Source organism: Protopterus annectens, chromosome 13.part0, assembly GCF_019279795.1.
Source record: "Protopterus annectens isolate FY-2018-M chromosome 13.part0, PAN1.0, whole genome shotgun sequence".
NCBI classification, from domain to species: domain Eukaryota; kingdom Metazoa; phylum Chordata; order Ceratodontiformes; family Protopteridae; genus Protopterus; species Protopterus annectens.
Window position 1 is genome coordinate 829,493,063 of NC_056747.1, and position 18,032 is coordinate 829,511,094.

The 18,032-nt window shown below is 39.8% G+C and overlaps 1 protein-coding gene across 1 annotated transcript in view; it reads right to left on the reverse strand.

Annotated features, from left to right (window-relative positions):
• The window catches only part of LOC122787696 (BCAS3 microtubule associated cell migration factor), a 4,651,713-nt gene that overhangs the window by 2,773,208 nt on the left and 1,860,473 nt on the right, over nucleotides 1-18,032 (reverse strand). The gene's annotated exons all lie outside the window — the stretch shown is intronic.

The window sequence follows — 18,032 nt, forward strand, 5'->3', positions numbered from 1 at the left end:
ATCTTTTAGAGTATACTGGCCCAGCCTGTCGAGGAGAGGATCCTTCCATTAAGATAGGGTATACTCCAAGCTGTCAATTCAAAAGTCTGCAGGTCGGGGTGTACAATCTTGCCCTTTTCCTGCATCAATGGGTCCATTCTCTGTGGCAACTGCCATGGTTCCGTGCTGGCTAGGCTGAGTAGTAGAGGGTACCAGTGCTGCCTGGGCCAATCTGGGGCTATTAGTATTACTGTCAGCCCCTCTTCCCTTATCTTTAGCAATACCCAGGGGAGCAGAGGTATTAGAGAGAAGGCACACAGAAAGAGGCCTGTCAAAGTGAAGAAGGTGGCATGTCTTTCAAGCTGACTTTGTTTTGTCCCTTGAGCAAAACTTTTTCAAATCAGCATTTTCCGTTGGTGGTAAAAAGGTCCATCAGTGGCACACCATTTTTTCAGCTATACTGAGAAATACTTCCCACTGCAGTCATCACTCATGGGGGGTCTGACAGGCTTCTGCTCAAGTGATCTGCTAATTGGGTGTGTACACCTGGCAGGTACTGTGCCATGAGATGTAAGCATGGTGAGTCTGCTGTTTCCCTAACATCCACTGCTAGGCTGCAAACTGGGAAAGGGAGGGTCCCCCACTTGTTTATGTACCATGTAACTGTTATACTGTCTCTGCCTTTACTACTAGTACTCTTCCATTTCTTTTGAAAGGATATTAGGCCATTTTTGGACTGCCATAAGTTCTTTTAGATTTGTGCGTTTGCATCTGAACTTGGGAGTCCCACTTTCTTTGAGTTGGGCGCAGTTGAACTGGGCTCTCCAGACTACTACTGATGCATCTGTAGTCAGTAGTAGTGAAGGTGAACCTGAAGGGGAGACCCAGACGTAGGGAAAAAGCCTGGGTCCACCAGGCAAATTCCTTTCTGAAGCAAGAAATCAGTTTTACTTTGGCTGTGAGAGGCTGTGAATGCTGGCACCACACATTCTTGAGGTACCATTGTAGCTTCTTTATGTGCAGTCTGGCCAAGAAAATCATGAGGGTGCAACAGGCCATATAACCCAAGGCCCTGAGGTATTCCATGGCTGAGGGGTAATCCCGGACCATGATATTTCTGGAGTACAGGGTCAGGAAGAAGACCTTGTCCTGGAGTACGGTGGCCTTCTGGAGAGATGAATCCAGTAGGGCCCCCTAGGAACATAATCCTTTTTGAGGGGTCTGTTTGAGATTTCTGTGCAATGATGGTGAACCCCATGGAGGTTAAAAGGTTCTGGGTGTACGGCAAGTCTGTTATTTTTTAAGTTTATTTCCTGGATAATGCAGCCATCTGAATAAGGGTAAATTTGGATCACTTTTGTTCTGAAGAAGGCTATCAGAAGGGCTAGGTACTTTGTGAAGACCATGGGAGCAGAAGACAAGACAAAGGCAAAGCACAGAATTGATTGTGCCTGGTACCTCCTCTGAAGGGTAAGAAGGTTCTGTGCGACTCCTCTATGGGAATATGCAAGCATGTGTTTTTTAGATCCAGGGAAACCAAGAAAGCATTTGGAGAGATCATTGGCAGACTATTTTGAAGGGTTAGCATCTTGAATTTTGGAACCTGTGGGAATTGGTTGAGCCTTGACATGTCCAGTATTGGCCACCATGTGCCTTCTTTTTTGGGTACCAGAAAGATTGTGGAGTAAAATCCTCTTCCCTTTTAAATGTTCTGGTATCAGTTCCACTGAGCCTTGAGTCATAGCAACTCCATCTGGGTCAATGCCTCGTTTTTTTTTTTTTTTTTTTTTTTTGGTGGAATGTCTGGGAAGCCTAAGGGTTTCAAGGGTTGCTTGAATTTCAGTTTGTAACCCTTTGACATAATGTTTAGCACCCAGTGGTCTGAAGTAATGAGAACTCAGTTTTTGTGGAACATGGGAGGGAGGTAAGGAGTACCATAGATTAGTCATGGATGCTCTCTGCCAGGGAGGGGCCTGTGGTCTTGAACTCCCTGGCCTAACTGGTTCTGAATGTCATTGCCAGGCTTTTGTTGCTGTCTTTTGCTCCTTTTCCTATGTTCCTATGTGGCTTTCTTTGCCTAACCTTAGAAGAAAAGGACCAATGCTCAGTAGGGTACTTTCTGCTGAAACATGGAGAGTGGACTTCAAAAGTCCTTAACAGTCTACATGTACTTGGCCTTATCCTCCATTTTCTTGAATACATATTAAGCCTTGGTGCCAAAGAGAAAGTCCTTGCCCAAAGGGGTGTCCAGCAGGTTGGATTTGACATACTCCGGAAGGGACTGCTCCCCTATCCAAGCATGTCTGCTGATGACAGGGCCTGTAGCTGCAGCCCTATTGGAAGCTTCCACAGCACCATAGCCACAGTGTGGAGAGTGTTTAGCTACCTGAGAAATGAAATTACAAAGGTCCAATAACTCTTTAGGGAGACTCTTGTTTTCTTTGCTCAACAGTTTCTGTTTCCTCTGATCCAGAATAGTTAATTGGTATTTAACCATGTGAAACTGGCAATTCAAGGCCCTCATAAGTGCAGCCGATGTGTAAACTTTTTTTGCCAAATCCATCTAAGGCCCTACTTTCTTTACCTGTGGGCAAGGGGTTTTTGGAAGAGCTAGCTTTGGCTCCCTTATGGCCAGATGTCACAACCTCGGGGTCCACTGCAGGGTTCTTGAAAAGATGGTCATGGGACTCCACAATCCTATAAAACTTGTCAGGCTTTCTAGAAGCAGGAGGCAGGGAGTTTGACTTTAAATAGGAGTTATGAAATATATCATCCACCTCCTCTAAAACGGGAGGTGCTGTGAGAGGTTTGTTTTCAGGGAGGTTAAAAAAATTCCTAATTCTTTTCTTTGATTGAGGGTAGTCTTGAGCTTCCCAATGGAAGTGTTCCCTCAATGTGTGCAGGGTTTCCCTCAAAGGAAATATCCTCAGGAGGGGAGGTTGAAGCCAGGTTCTCCTCAGAGTCTGAATCCCCAAAGGAGGCAATGGAAACACCTTCTTCAAAGGTAGAGTCCTCCTGGTCAGAATCATCATCCGACTCAAAGGTATCAGAAAGGTCTTCTGGAGGGGTGTCCCTTTTTCTTTTACCTGGGTAAGACTCAAGGGGAGGCTGTCTGGATCTAACCAAAGAGATTAGGTCTTCACATAGTCTCACAATATCTTGTTGGTAAGATTGGGAATGGCAGCCGGTAGCCTAGGCTGGAGCTGGGAGGGAGACATTTTTTATGAGCAGGCTTAGGTCTGATGTAGAACAGCTGCCCACCTCCCACAGATGAAATGGCCAGGTGACATGAAAAGCCGTCATCATTCTTAGTGCAGTCATCAGAAGCCAGGAGCTGAAAAGCAGTCCCAGACTCAACTGACAAACTAAGTCCTGTGGCTTGAAAAGTTGTGAAGGGACCAGAAGGCATATTGGACTCTGAACGGGTCTTAACAAGGGCCTGCGCCACCACCTCGGTTGTGGAAGGGGGCTGCAAAAGCACGTCACTTTCTTCAGCATTAACAAGCCTAGGAGGACTGGCCGACAGTGCACAGGTTGCACAGGTGTCATCCAAATCCCTAAGCCTGGGGCTTTTTTTTTCCCTTATCCTTTTTTCTCTTATGGATATCTACTTTGAATTGACTGATGGATGCTATGAGATGTGAACGGTCTGATGACTCACTAAGGTGTCTAGCTAGAATCTCGGTCATACACTTTATGGTCCTGCTATTAAATCTGGATCAAAAATGACAGCTGGGAATGCTGTGTTCCAACCCCAAGCAGGTCACACAAAAAGTGTGGATGTCCCAGTGTGGTATCTGTTTGCCACAGGAAAGACAAGGCTTTGTTCAGATTTCTTGCATTAACAGATTGAGAGGTGTGTGTGTGTGTGTGTGTGTGTGTGTGTGTGTGTGTGTGTATATATATATATATATATATATATATATATATATATATATATAACACACACACCAAAAGCTCCATGGTTCACTCACACATACTGAGAAATAAAGGACAGCTATCAGTTTTGCTTGTTGCTTCAAAGATTAGCTGAGAAATCTGGAAGGGTTTTTCTAAATTTATTTTCAGCTATAGCCCAGTTCCACACAATACCAATCTGGATGTCAAGGTCTTGGGGGAAAAAAATGCTGAGCTAGCATTGCCTTTTGGAGTAGAGCATTCACCCAACAAAGTAAAAGATGTGGAGGATTCTAAGATGGCTGCCATCATATAGTCACTGTTACTGCCTCACTCCTGGGGAGATCTCTTAAAAATCAACTAATCAGGTATAGAGCTCAGTTATTTATAAGAAATATTGCATTACTTAAATTACTTTAAACCTCTTATAACACTCCACCACAGGAAAAAGCACTTCTACTTCGAAAAAGAAGAGGATTAATCAGGATCAGGCCTAAAATATATTTATCTAATACTAAGCACATGGTGAGGACTCCTATCCACTCCGATATAAATGGGAAAAAAAATCTAAAAATGCCTAATGATTCTGAAAATATACTAAAACTAAATTCTCAGTTGTGGCATCGCCTGAAAAAGCAATCATAACTAGAAGACCTAGAAATGGGAAGCAGCCAGACCCAAGTAAACTAGCAAGCAAAACTAAAGCAGAACAAAAAATAAACCTGGATTACATAAAACTGGCTCTGCAACCAATACAAACAACCACAAAAAACTTCTCTGATCAGCTTAAAACAATTGGTGATTCCATAAATCAAATTGCTACAAGAATGGAAAAAAACTGAAGCAAGAGTTCTAGAAAATGAAATCAAACTGGATCATCTGCAAAAAGAGTCAGAATATAACTCAAAAACTATACATGAAATCAGCAAAAGTTAACTGATCTTGAAGCAAGGTCCAGAAGGAATAACATTATAATAAGAGGAATTCCTGAACAGATTGATGAATCTAATCTTGTAACTACTGTTTATCAGATCTTTGCAATACTTCTTAAAAATTCATCTGAGGTCAAACAAATAATTATAAAAAGAGCAGAGCACACAGAACAATCCATTTCTCACAATCTTCTGATAAACCCAGGCAAGTGTATGTCAAGCTTATAAACTATCAGGATGCCTCCTACAATACCTTCCTCAGCCAAAAAGAAAAAAATCCATTAACTGGAATGGCAATAAAATATACCTCTCTCAAAATCTCCCCTTTGTCAATTAGGCAGGAAAGACAAAAGTTATCACCCTTCTGCCCTTACTTGATCCAAAATAAAATAAAGTTTCAAATGCATTATTTACAGTTCAAACAGTCAAGGAAGCAAGGAATGCCTTTTTAAATGCCTTTAAGGAGCTTCCCACTTTAGAAACCACAAAAAGATGAAAATGGACTAATCCTGCATTGAATATACACCTTGTTTCTTCTGATCCCGTTGCACAGTCCGGGGAGTGAAGCATGGCATGGTTCCATCTACTGAGATTTTTTTTTTTTTTTTTTATCCACTGATGAGTCCCTAAAGCTGTTAAAATGGAGTCTCCACACAAAACTAAAACGTTACACTGATTGCCACCATGTATTACCGCCCCTGCACTGTTCTGGCATCATGATGATTATTTAATTTCCTGGTTCTCTGTTCCTTACTTTCTTAAAGAGGAAATACCCCTCCCCTTTTTTATGTAGTTTAAAGTTGCATTTTACATGGTTCTGTTCATGGCGTATGAGACTGGTATGAAAAACTGAAGATCTTCTTGTTGCTTTAGTTATTCAGATGACTTTTCATTCTCAGAATGGCTGGACACATTAGATATATTAATATTTTCTAATGATAGGAAAGGGCTTTAGCCTTTGGAGTATAAACAGCTTTAACAGGAGAATGCATTCATTTTTTAATTACAGTATAAAATTTTATCTTAAGTAATGCAGTGCTTATACTGAAAGAAAGGAAAAAGTAAACTGCCTTACTTAAGTTCAAGTGTAATGACTATAGTGATTAAATGCAACATACAGTTCAAAATAATTTTTGGTGCAAAATGAATCATAAGTGCATGTTTTACTGAAACAGACAGTCGTTCTACATAAAACAGAAAATATATGCTATAACAGAATTGAGTTCATGTTGGTACAGCTTTCTCTTAAAGAGGATCGCACTTTATTACAATTCTCTCATAATGTTTCAGTGACCCTGCAGAGTGGGAGGTTATACAAATTATACAATGAGAATGGAATAGATTACCAGTTTTAAGAAAAAAAATCTGCTCTATTCTCCAGAATAAACTATCTATACTGTTATCTGAATACAGTTAAAATACAAGCCCTTTCTCTGTTTTTGTTGGTTAAACAAGATGACTTACTAAGTTTGAAAGCAATTATTTTATGTCTTACAGTTTTTCATGACAAGTAATTCAAAGCTCTAGTACAGGTTTCTAATGGTTCATTTACTAGTTGTTGTTTATGCACAATATATTTATGTGACTTTTCTGGGATTGTAGTGTACATCTCACCTATGAGGGTTGCCTTCTGCAAGTTTTAGAGTATGACATGTGGGGCACTAAGATGGTTACTATCCTATTGCCACCAATTCTGGTGAGTTTTACTTCTCAGAATGGCAAGATACAATAGCTATATATTTTCAATGCTGGCTGTGAGAAAGGAAAAGGTTTTAGACAGGCAAGCTCTAGCCACCCAAGGGACCTAGACAGCTATAAATTTACACAGACTGCAGACAGGAAAATTCTGGGCATATCTAAACAATCCTGTCTTGGTTTGTGATTTGTTGTGGAGATGACTGGTAAGAGAAGCTTTACTTATTTTTACTGTTAAAAGGAGGTGCGACTGCGAGCTATAGTGAGCAGAAGCTACTGCACGTGTGCAATGTAAAGAAATTACAACTTATGGTCAGAACAACTTTATTTTATTTTATTACTTAGTTGAATATTGCTGGTATAATTTTTGTCACAGAAGTTGATTTAACAAGTTCCTTTGAATTCTTTGCTACTGGCTCTGTGTAATTTTTTCCTTTGCAATATTTTATTTATTTAAACCTGAATATGGATTCTCTAAATGAGTATGCAATTAACGATTTGCTAATGCACAAGTATCGTGTACAGTGTAATAAATGCTATGCATATTTAAAGGTAACAGCTAATAACACTGGTGATTTTTGTTCCTCGTGTCAAGAGTTGGATGATTTGCTTACCATTGTTAAAAGCAAATCTCGATTTAATGATGATTGCACAAGCACAATTGGCATGGATTGGAGAACTGTTATCATATATTGACTGGTCTGATGAACTAAATAATGTCAGGCATAAAACAAATAGACCAGATTTGGAAAATAATGCATCTATTTTCTGCAAAGAACATTCAACCCCTATGAAACAAGATGATCCCCCTGAGAAGTATGGGATTGTGGATGCAAGTACTCAGCAATCTGAGGATCCAGTTTGTTTAAAAGCAAACAAAAAAAAAAAGGAAGTTCTCAACAAATAACAATGAAGAAAAGGAAACTGACTAATGACTGTAAAGGAAAGAGAATGCGTAGTAAAAAAGATTCTGCTTTCTAATGTAACACTGGTGACAGGGAATGAAGATATATGTCCATCAGAAAACCCTCGGTCTCAAGCTGTGGATTTACAATGCCAGCTGGATGAGAATTTAATATGCAATGAAAACAGTGGAATTAAGACTAATAGTGATGAATTGACAGAGCAGAAATGACTGTATTAGAAGCTGAAGATTCTTCAGAGATGGTCAGCAAAGATATTCTTGTAATTGGAGATTCAGTTATTAGAGGAACTGATACTTATATTTGCAGAGATGATAATGAACACTGAGTAGTATTAGGCTTGCCAGGAGCAAAAATAGATGATGTGAAACATGCCTTGGAACGCCTTAATGTAAGGAAGTATGGATCCGTTTTTATTCATGCTGGTACAAATGATGTCACCAACAAAGATTCGCTGACTGTTAGTCGGGAACTGACAGCCCTCCTAGACAGTACAGCTTGTACTGGTGTTGGGACATATTTTTCACAAATCACCTACAGAAAGGATAGTCAGGTCACTGTGAATGAAAATATTTTTTTGGATAAACACCTACATGGAAAGAATGTCCTGTTTTAAAAAAATGGAAATGTGTAGAGCATCCAAGCCTTCTTATGGGCACACGTGTTCAGACAGGATGGCGTGCATTTGTCTACATTACGGAAGAGAATTTTTGCAGCAGATATTTTGCAATACTTGACAAACACTAGCCAGGATTTTTGCCAGGTCAAAAATGTAACAGTTAACAGATAGCAAAATTTGATGCACCTCTGATGGTTGTTAATGCTATGAGCATTAATAATAAAGTTTTTTATTAGGAAATTTGCTACGTTCCCACAAGATTGATGTTGTTATTGTTTGTGAAACATGGTTAAAGAACAATGACTGGAAACCAGTTCTGACAGGGTATAAATGTTTTAACTGTAACAGACATTCTAACAAAAAATCAGGTGGAGGTGTTATGATTGGGATTAAAGATAGCTATGAGAGCTGTGATTATTACATGTTCAGTGATAACACCAATACTATAGACTGTGTAACTGTGACAAAGACAATCCTGGAACATATAACAGTTGGAGTGTATAGACCACCAAAGTCAAGTGCAGGAATTCATAAATTTCTTACATGAAACACAGGAGGGAAGAATAATAGTAGCTGGGGACTTAAATTTATCAGAAACAGACTGGAATAATATTGATTCAACAACTTAAGTAAAGAAATTATTCACAGAGTATATTCAGGAACAACAAATGCTTCAGACTGTAAAAAAAAAAACCTACCAGGGTACGGAATATATTAAATATTACTGCAACTTCAAGTCAAGTTTTCCCACCACTGATGTGCAGTGATCATGGAGTTATTAAGGTTAATTTGTTGCTAGATAATTCTGCCAAACAGAAATCTAAGCCAATGCACAGAAGGTTAATTACAGATTATAGGGAAGCAAAACAGTTACTATATAAAACTAACTGGAGTGAGGTGTTAAGGGATAAAACTGCACATGGGATGTGGAAAGTTTTGAAAGAGAAATTGAGTCCAAAAAGTAAAAAAAAAATTACTAACATCAGGGGGGTATATTTCCATAAGAACAAGATACCCGATTAGGGTGAGAGAAAAAAATATAAGAAATGGAAGAGAGGTCTAAACTTTGAAAACTGAAATAAACAAGCTGGACAAACAGATCAAGCATAATGTTAGACAAGATCAAGAAAATTTTGAAGAAAATGTATATAAAGATATTGAGCATAATAGGAAACCTTTTTATAGATGCACAAGATGTGGAAGGAGTACAGATGCACAAATTGATAAACTATGTGCAGATTCTAAAATTTATTCTCAGACACAACAGATTTATAAAATCTTATGCAAAACAGTTTGGCTCCACAAAAGGGGTGGTAAGTTGTCCTAGTGACATCCAGGTAACTCCAGATACTGGAATCAAATTAGATTATATTGAAAAAGACCTGTGCAAACTGAATCCAAACAACGCGCAGGAAGGAGACAGAATAAGTAACAATGACCTGAGAACACTTCAAGAACTTACACTACCATTATATCTATTATTCACTAGGTCATATAAATATGGGGAGATTCCTCAAGATTGGAGACATGCACTTATTAAACATGTCTTTAAGGGAAAGGGGAGTAAGACAAACCCAGAATCATATAGACCCTTAAGTCTAATTTCATGTTGTGGAAAAATAATGGAGAAGGTACCTGAAACCATACATCAGCATGCATATGTTGAAACTAGATCTATTACCTCCTGTAACATGATGTTCTATAACAATATAATAACAGCTATGAATGAAAAATTGTGCTGTGATGTGATTTATATAGATTTAACTTCAGCATTTGATAAGATCATACACAAAACACTGATCAATAAAAATTAGTACAACTAGGTATTGATGTACTGTTGATAAGATGGATAGCTGCATGGCTTACAAATAGGACATGGCAAGTATCATACAGCAACTGGACAGGTGAAATCCTTGGTTATAGTCAAGGTGTCCCCACAGGGCTCTGTCCTAGGCCCTTACTTGTTTAGATTGTATCTTTCAGACCTTACTTTTTCATCTGAGGTGTTCTACAGTCTATATGCTGACTACCTGAAATTGAGTAAACTGATTACAAGTTTTACAGATAAGACATGTCTGCAAAATAATTGGACTAAATTGACCATTTGGGCACAGGGGAATAAAATGTTGATAAATGCATCAAAAACTAAGCATATAAGATTTGGGAGACGAACTGAAATGTCAATATTTAATACAGCACACAGTGTTTGAAACTGTAGAATCATTTAAGGACCTGGGTACAAGGGTAGATTCACCTATGAGTTTTTCTAATCATATCAACCTATTGGCTAATGACAGTTACAGAACTATAGGTTGTATAAAAAGATTTATAAAGTCAAGGAAATCAAACAATGAAGTCATTGTTAGCTACATTAGACCCAAACTTGAGTATGCATAACCATATGGAAACCCTATAGGAAAACAAGCATGAATAAACTGGAAAGAGTACAGCTGAAATATACCAAGGACATCCATGGATGGGAACATCTAAGTTGTTATGAAAGACTAAAATATCTGAACTTGTACAGTGTCTCTTACAGATATTTAAGAGGAGATCTTATTCAGGTATACAGGGCATTTAGGGACAACTACCTCTGGGAATGTTTGGGGTTATCAAAAAGTACTAGAGAATCATCAGACAACCTATGTAGAAGATTCTATAGAAATGAGAAGTGTACTAATTGGTTCTCTGACAGAGTAGCCAATGCATGGAACAGACTACCAAATTACATTAAAGCATGCACTAGTTTAGATATTTTTAAGAACAGCCTAGACATTTACTATGAGAACAAGTGTTTTGGTATACTGGCAAGCTAGAAGGGCATTAATGCCCATGCTTGAAACATTTGTATGTATGTATATCAATATCTTTATAGGCATATGCTCTGGTTTTCTAGATTCCTTATATCTATATGAGTGAGGTTTTGAGCATTTTTTGACTCGTCGCTGCTTTACTCTGGCAAAGAGTTTGGAACTTAAACTGGACAAACGTCTCATTCAGATGCCGCCCTAATTGCTGATACTGTTGTTAACTTTTGGAAACATTTTCCGTTTCCGCACTCTTATTTTTTATGTTGTTTCCAGACTCTCTCTTTGTTGTACCTCTATTTTGCTTTTCCTGTGTTTATTAATGTAGACATAAATAGCTCGATTATATTCCTCAGCTGACCAGTCCTGTTTTACCAGCAAATGTAAGAAAATCAGAGCACATGTAGTATATTTTAGTAAGGCTACACTGGCCAGTTGTAAAGTTTTTTCACAACTCTGGATCATTGCTTAATTTAGATTTTTTGACATAACCCATTTATCACCGATATAGAGTATATCGCTCTCTATCTTTTTGCCTCGTGCTTGCCTCTGATGACACCTTGCTTCTCAATATGCTTACCAGATTTGTTTTAGTTCTTGAAACGAGGAGTCCTTTTGTGAGATGTAGATCAGATCTGCCTGCACTAGACACATTGTTATATTATTTTCTTTGTTTAAAACCTTAACTTATGATTATTTTGAATTTTTTTTGCTTTCTAAACAAGGGACAAGTGAAGAATACAATGTGTTGTAGTTTAATTGCATGTGATATTATGTACTAATAGTATGAAATGTCAATGACTACAGTTTTTTTTTTTTTTTTTTTTTTTTTTAAGTCAAGTGGTATTCTTCACAAATTATTTTTAATCCCATAATGACATGTCTAATGTTAGGCCTACAGTGTATAACTGAAAACGCTATGGGTGCATTAATTATTAACAAGGACTCCTTCTACCTTATACTCTTGATGCCTTGATGACCCTTTCTAGCCAAAGCAGAAATCCAATACATGCCTTTGCAGTTGATGCTTCTAAAGCTTTGATAGGTTAAATTTAAACTTCCTACTTTTGACTATGCCCCACTTTGGTATAACTCAAAGTTTTATCCAACTCGTTGAAATTCTATATTCCAATGCTCGCACCTTTTTAGAAATTAACAGGACAGGTTCCTCTAGGGTTGATATCAAAAAAGGAACTAGACAAGGCTACTCAATGTCTCCCTATTTATCTAACTTATACATTGAACCTGTGCTTTTACTTGTATCACAGAAAACTTTCCACCACATCCTTATCATTCATAACACTAAGATAACCATGCCTGCATTTGCTGACGACTTAAACATACTTTATACTACCCTCTTCAGAGTTCAAGAAAATCCTGTCATCTATTGAATCTTTCTCTAGATTTGCCAACTATAAGCTCAACCTGGAGAAATCCTCAATCTTTCCCATCAATCATGCACACCAGTTAAGCATTTTTCCTTTTCCAAAGGAAATTAAGTTAAACCACTCCTTGAAATACTTAGGAATCTATTTCCATCAAGATATTAAAATGTTTTATCAAAACAATATTGTGAAACTCTGGTCCACTGTACAACAAGATCTTCTTAGATGGAATAAACTTCAGCTACCCCTTCTATCAAAAGTGGCCATTATCAAAATGAACATTCTTCCAAGACTGTTGTATGTCTTCAATGATCTAACCTTGTAGTCTACAACTGCGTACAAAAAATTAATCCAACCTAAGGAGAAAGGAGGTCGTGGACTACCTGACTTCAAACTCTACTTTGACATAATTAACAGTAGTAGATTACTCACAGCTTCCGAATATAACACAAACAATAACACCTGAGCTCGGAGCTGGGTGAAACTACTCTATAACTATATTAAAACCTATAACATTAACCCTATAGCTATTCCATTTCTTAATGAACAAAACTTGGGAAATATTAAACTGCATACCTCTATAAAGAGCAAAATAATCACTGATCCTGCTCCTGATGAAATAAATACATGCACCACATCATGGTCCTTGCTACTAATGAAAGCTAAAATGATTTCAAATACATATAAGCTTATCACTGCCATCAGATATCAAAATGAAACACTCTTCTCCAACTATTGGACTAAGCTTAACCCATCAATCTCCCCAACTCAAATTAGCTGCTCCATTCAAACAACTTAAAAATGTATTCCCTTTAAAAAGCTATATTAAACCCATCTAATGATTCTGAACAAAGCATACCTCACCGCAGCCAACATTAAATAAATATGACCCATTTCTGCCAGTACTGCGATAACCAAAAAGCCGAAATCTTTCATATTTTCTGGAGTTGCAAATGTGCCTATAAGTTATGGTGTCTGCTTAGGGTTCAACTACAAAAAATGGGATACGTGAATGCCACCCTTTTCTGGTAATTTACTGTGCTACACATTCCTCCTTTAGGCTTAAAGAAATTAAAAAATCATATGTTAATCACTGTACTTGCTCTGTTTAAACTCTGTATCACCCTAAACTGGAAAGACAGAGCTGTAATGACATAGAAAGGGTTCACACAAATGGCTATAAAACACTTATTAGCCCACAAGTATCTAGTGTACTGTCAGAAGCACCATCTGCAATTTACTGAATATTGGGGCACCTTGTTCAATATATTTTCATATTATTATTTCCTAATATCTGTGAAGACCCTAGGGTTGTGCTTTAGTTTTTTTTCTCTTGCTATACCATGCTGACATCCCTTTACTATACCTGCTTCTTTTCTAGCTAGGCTTACAAGTTAATCAGATTCTTCCCCTTTCAGTTTTTCTTCATTTTATCATACAAAATTAAATATCATACTTAATATTGGCAATTAGCATGCTTGTACATAGTTTATTTCTTAACTGTTTTATATTCTGTTTGTTATAATCATATATTAATATTTCACCCCCAAGAATGTTTGAGTGCTATGGTTATGTAATTTCCAATGTATTTGTTAAACTTACTCTCAATAAAGATTTTTGAGAAAAAAAAAGATGTGAAGATATAGCTGATGAAACATTGTCTTCGGTCAAGAAAAGATGAGGTTGTCTTACCTGGTTCCAAAACAGGACATGCTTTTTTTTTTTCTCCATCTCACCTATTCCAGTAGTGGCACAGGCATTTTGGCAGTGTCAGTGTCACATACACAATGCACATTTCACAGTTTCAGTAATCTTCAGAATTTGAGCAAATAATTGTCTGGTAAGTGGTCATGTCTTCTACTCTAGTGGTCTAACCACCACAGAAATTAAAAGGTGGCTCTATCGCAGCACTTGGGTGACATCTAGTGTGAGAATGAGGTATTGCACAAAGAGTATGAGTCCATGAACAGGTGCTGCTAATGTGACCTGCAAATAGTCCAGACAGCCTACAGTGGCACGCTTCTTGAGGCTGGCAACACATAAAGCTGCCAGGGGGGCGCACTGGAGAAGGGGAAGGCCACTCCACAGAACCTTTATGCTGCTCACTCACTACCAAATGACTTTCACTACTGAGGAACATAATAGCTCAAGTGGACTCCCCAAGCAGGAACAAATGGGTTGCAGGGCTCTTGCCTAGCTCGGGAATGCTCAGCTCTTACTCCACAGAATGAAAGGACAGATTTTTTTTTTAAGCAGAGTACCATTAGGCAGGTCCCAGCTGGTGAATCTCGGACTCTTGAGGCAATGTTACAACAGCCTCATGTACACAGACAATCCTCTCCTCCTCCCAACAAATTCCAACATGTGAGAGATGCAACCATATAGCCAAACTGGAGGCTAAGCTCTCTCAACTCAGTACTGGCATAACCAGTCAGGAGGAGAAGGAAACCACACTCACTACAATTCCAGTCTCACACAGACCTACCACGACAGCAAACCAAACACATAATCACACAGAAACATACTCGGAGGCTCTAAATAAAGATCTGCCTAACAGCAAAGACCTCCAAAGCAGACACCCAGGCAACCGCTACCCCAAAACAAAACACATGCAACACATATCTCACAAAGCCAGTGTGCCAACCAGTCACAGCCCTTAAGACTAAACAACACACCTGATACACTTGTAATAGGTGACTCTATCGTCAGGCACACTGACGTCCCGCTCACCAGGCTGAACAAGGAGAGGGTCATGGTGAGCAGCCTGTCGGGCACTAGGATCCGCCACATAACACAAGCACTCAGGTCACTCCAAGGCAAGTACAAATATGACTCGGTCATTGTCCATGCTGGTGTGAATGACCGGAGACGTACCTCCCTGGACTACATGAAAAGAGACATAGAGGAGCTCTCGGAGCATGTAGCCCAGGCCGGTATGACCCTGACCTTGAGTAGCATCTTACCCTCACCAAGAATGATGCCACAATATGAAGACAAGATGATCAATTTCAACAATTGGCTTAAGTACTGGTGTCATTCAAAGGGGATCCAATGCCTGTCAGCTTGGGATGATATGCTCGACAAGCCACGATGCTTCGCTAGGGACGGCTTGCACCTGTCACCCCTGGGCTTTCGGATATTGGCAAAGGCTCTTGCTACCCCCATAGTGCCTTTTTTAGGCAAGGCTCAAAATACAAACCCACCTCCATAGGTATCACAAGGGATAAAAAACTAAGAGTAATGCTACTCAACGCCAGAAGTCTAAACCTCAAGATGCATGCACTCAAAACTCTCCTTAGCATGGAGAACATCGATATCTGTGCAGTAACAGAAACTTGGTTCAGGGCTCCCGAGAGCACCCCAGCACTACCAGGTTATACTTCATACTATGCTTTTCGGCCCCAAAACTTGGACCGAACCACAAAAGGAGGGGGAGTATCGATATTCATCAAAGATACCCACACCTCCACGTTGGTGGCAAAGCACGAAGCATCAGAGACTATCCATGTGCAACTAACAGTGGGTAAAACTGCCTTCCAGTTTATAGCCTGCTACAGACCACCCTCCCAAACCCAGGAACCCCACTTGGCCTTCCTGAGAACACTGGAAAATATGAAGGTCTCTCCAAACACCATTATATTGGGCGACTTCAACTACCCAAACATAGACTGGGAGCATTACTCTAGCTCCAACACCCTAGCCCAAAGGTTCCTAGAATTTATAAACTCAAATGCTATGGAACAACTTGTTACCACTCCCACAAGAGGAGAAAACATACTGGACCTGATCATCACCAACATGGGGACTCTATGCTCCAGACCAGAAGTGTATCCCTCACTGGTAAGATCAGACCACAAACTAATCTCACTGGATATTCACATCCCGACCCCACCCCCTGCCCAGAAAACCACAGTGAAAAACTTCTCTAAAGCAAATTTCACACTCCTCAAAACAGAGGTGGAATTCTTCAAAGCCCCCGGGCCTGTGGAAAATACGGCCCAGACCACAGAATCCTTTATAAACGCATTCCATGAACACCTTCAGGAATGCATGGATCATGCGATCCCAAATAAAACCAAGACCCAATCCTCCAAAGGCAGACGTCCTGTCTGGTGGACCCCAGCCATAAACAAACTATACAATAGAAGGAGGAAGCTACTAAATGATAGAGCAAAATCCCAAAAAGGGAAGGCATCACTGATCAGTATTAGCAAAAAACTATGGGCACTCATAAAATCGCCTAAGGCCAGCTTCGAGAGAAAAATTGCACAGGACACTAAGGATAATCACAAGGCTTTCTTTAGTTATGTTAGGAACCTGGGTGGTAATTCCCAGATATGCTCAGAATTAGTCCAAAATGACAAAAAATACACCGAACCCACAAACATTGTCAACATCCTAGCTGACAGGTTCAGCGCAACCCCCCCCACCAAAAGGGCAAATATCTATCCCAGCAGAGTGCTGCCCCCCTGACATCTCAGATGCTCAAGTAAGAGCCGCCCTCTCCAAAGCAAAAAACACAGCATCAATGGGACCAGACGTTGTCCCGGGCTGCGTCTTACATGAACTCCAAGAAGAGCTAAACCCAAACATAAAACTACTGTTCAATCTCAGCCTTACTACAGGATATGTGCCCAAAGAGTGGCGTACAGCAGCAGTGGTCCCTCTCCATAAAGGTGGTGCCTCAACAGATCCTGGAAACTATCGCCCCATAAGCCTGACTAGCTTGGTCTGCAAAGCTATGGAAAGGATCATCATGGACCTCATAAATAAAGATATTGGGGACCTACAGACACTGGATCCTACCCAGTTCGGCTTTGTTAAGGGCAGATCCTGCCTCTTAAACCTGGTTGATTTCTTTGTAACAGTCACCAAGGCCATTGACGAGGGGAAGGTGATCCACACAGCCTACCTGGACCTCACAAAAGCCTTGATACAATACCCACTCGGGCATTATAGATAAGCTCACCAGCTTAAATATAAACCCCTAATGTCACTAGATGGATTGCAAACTGGCTCAAGGACAGAACCCACATGGTTAGAATTGCTGGAGCCATGTCAGACTCCAAACCAGTTACAAGTGGTGTCCCACAAGGCTCAGTCCTGGGACCTCTCTTGTTCGGTATATATTTCTCGGAGGTACAGGCCAACACGGAAGGACTGTGACTGACCAAGTTCGCAGATGACTGCAAACTGGGCATCATAATCGACTCTCCAGCCGACACAAGCATCCTCCAAAAGGGCCTCATAGAAACAGACAACTGGTGCCAGAGCCATGGCCTCAAGCTAAATGCCAAAAAGTGTATAGTCATCCCCTTTGGCAAAAACAAAGTGCCCACAAATTACCACATAGGTGGTAATCCATTACATACAGAAGAAGTAATCAGGGACCTGGGGACCCAAGTTGATAGCAATCTCTCATTTGACAACCACGTGGCCAAAGTGGTTAGAAAAACATTTTATATAGCCCACCTAATCATGAAGGGATTCACATCTAGATCAGGGGAGGTCATTGTGCCTCTTTACTCATCCCTCATCAGGCCCATAGTTGAGTACAATGCCCCTTTTGGGATGTACCTTACCAGACACCTGCAGCAACTGGAAAGACCCCAAAAGTACCTCACCAAGAGGATCAAAGGGCTCAAACAGATGCCATATGCTGCCCGGTTAAAGGAACTCCAGCTCTACTTAGTGGCATACCGCCTGTTCAGAGGCGATCTGTGCCTGACATATACAGCCATGTCCAACCCGGAATTAATGGACATGCTGCACCTCAGAAAATCCAAATCCCATCG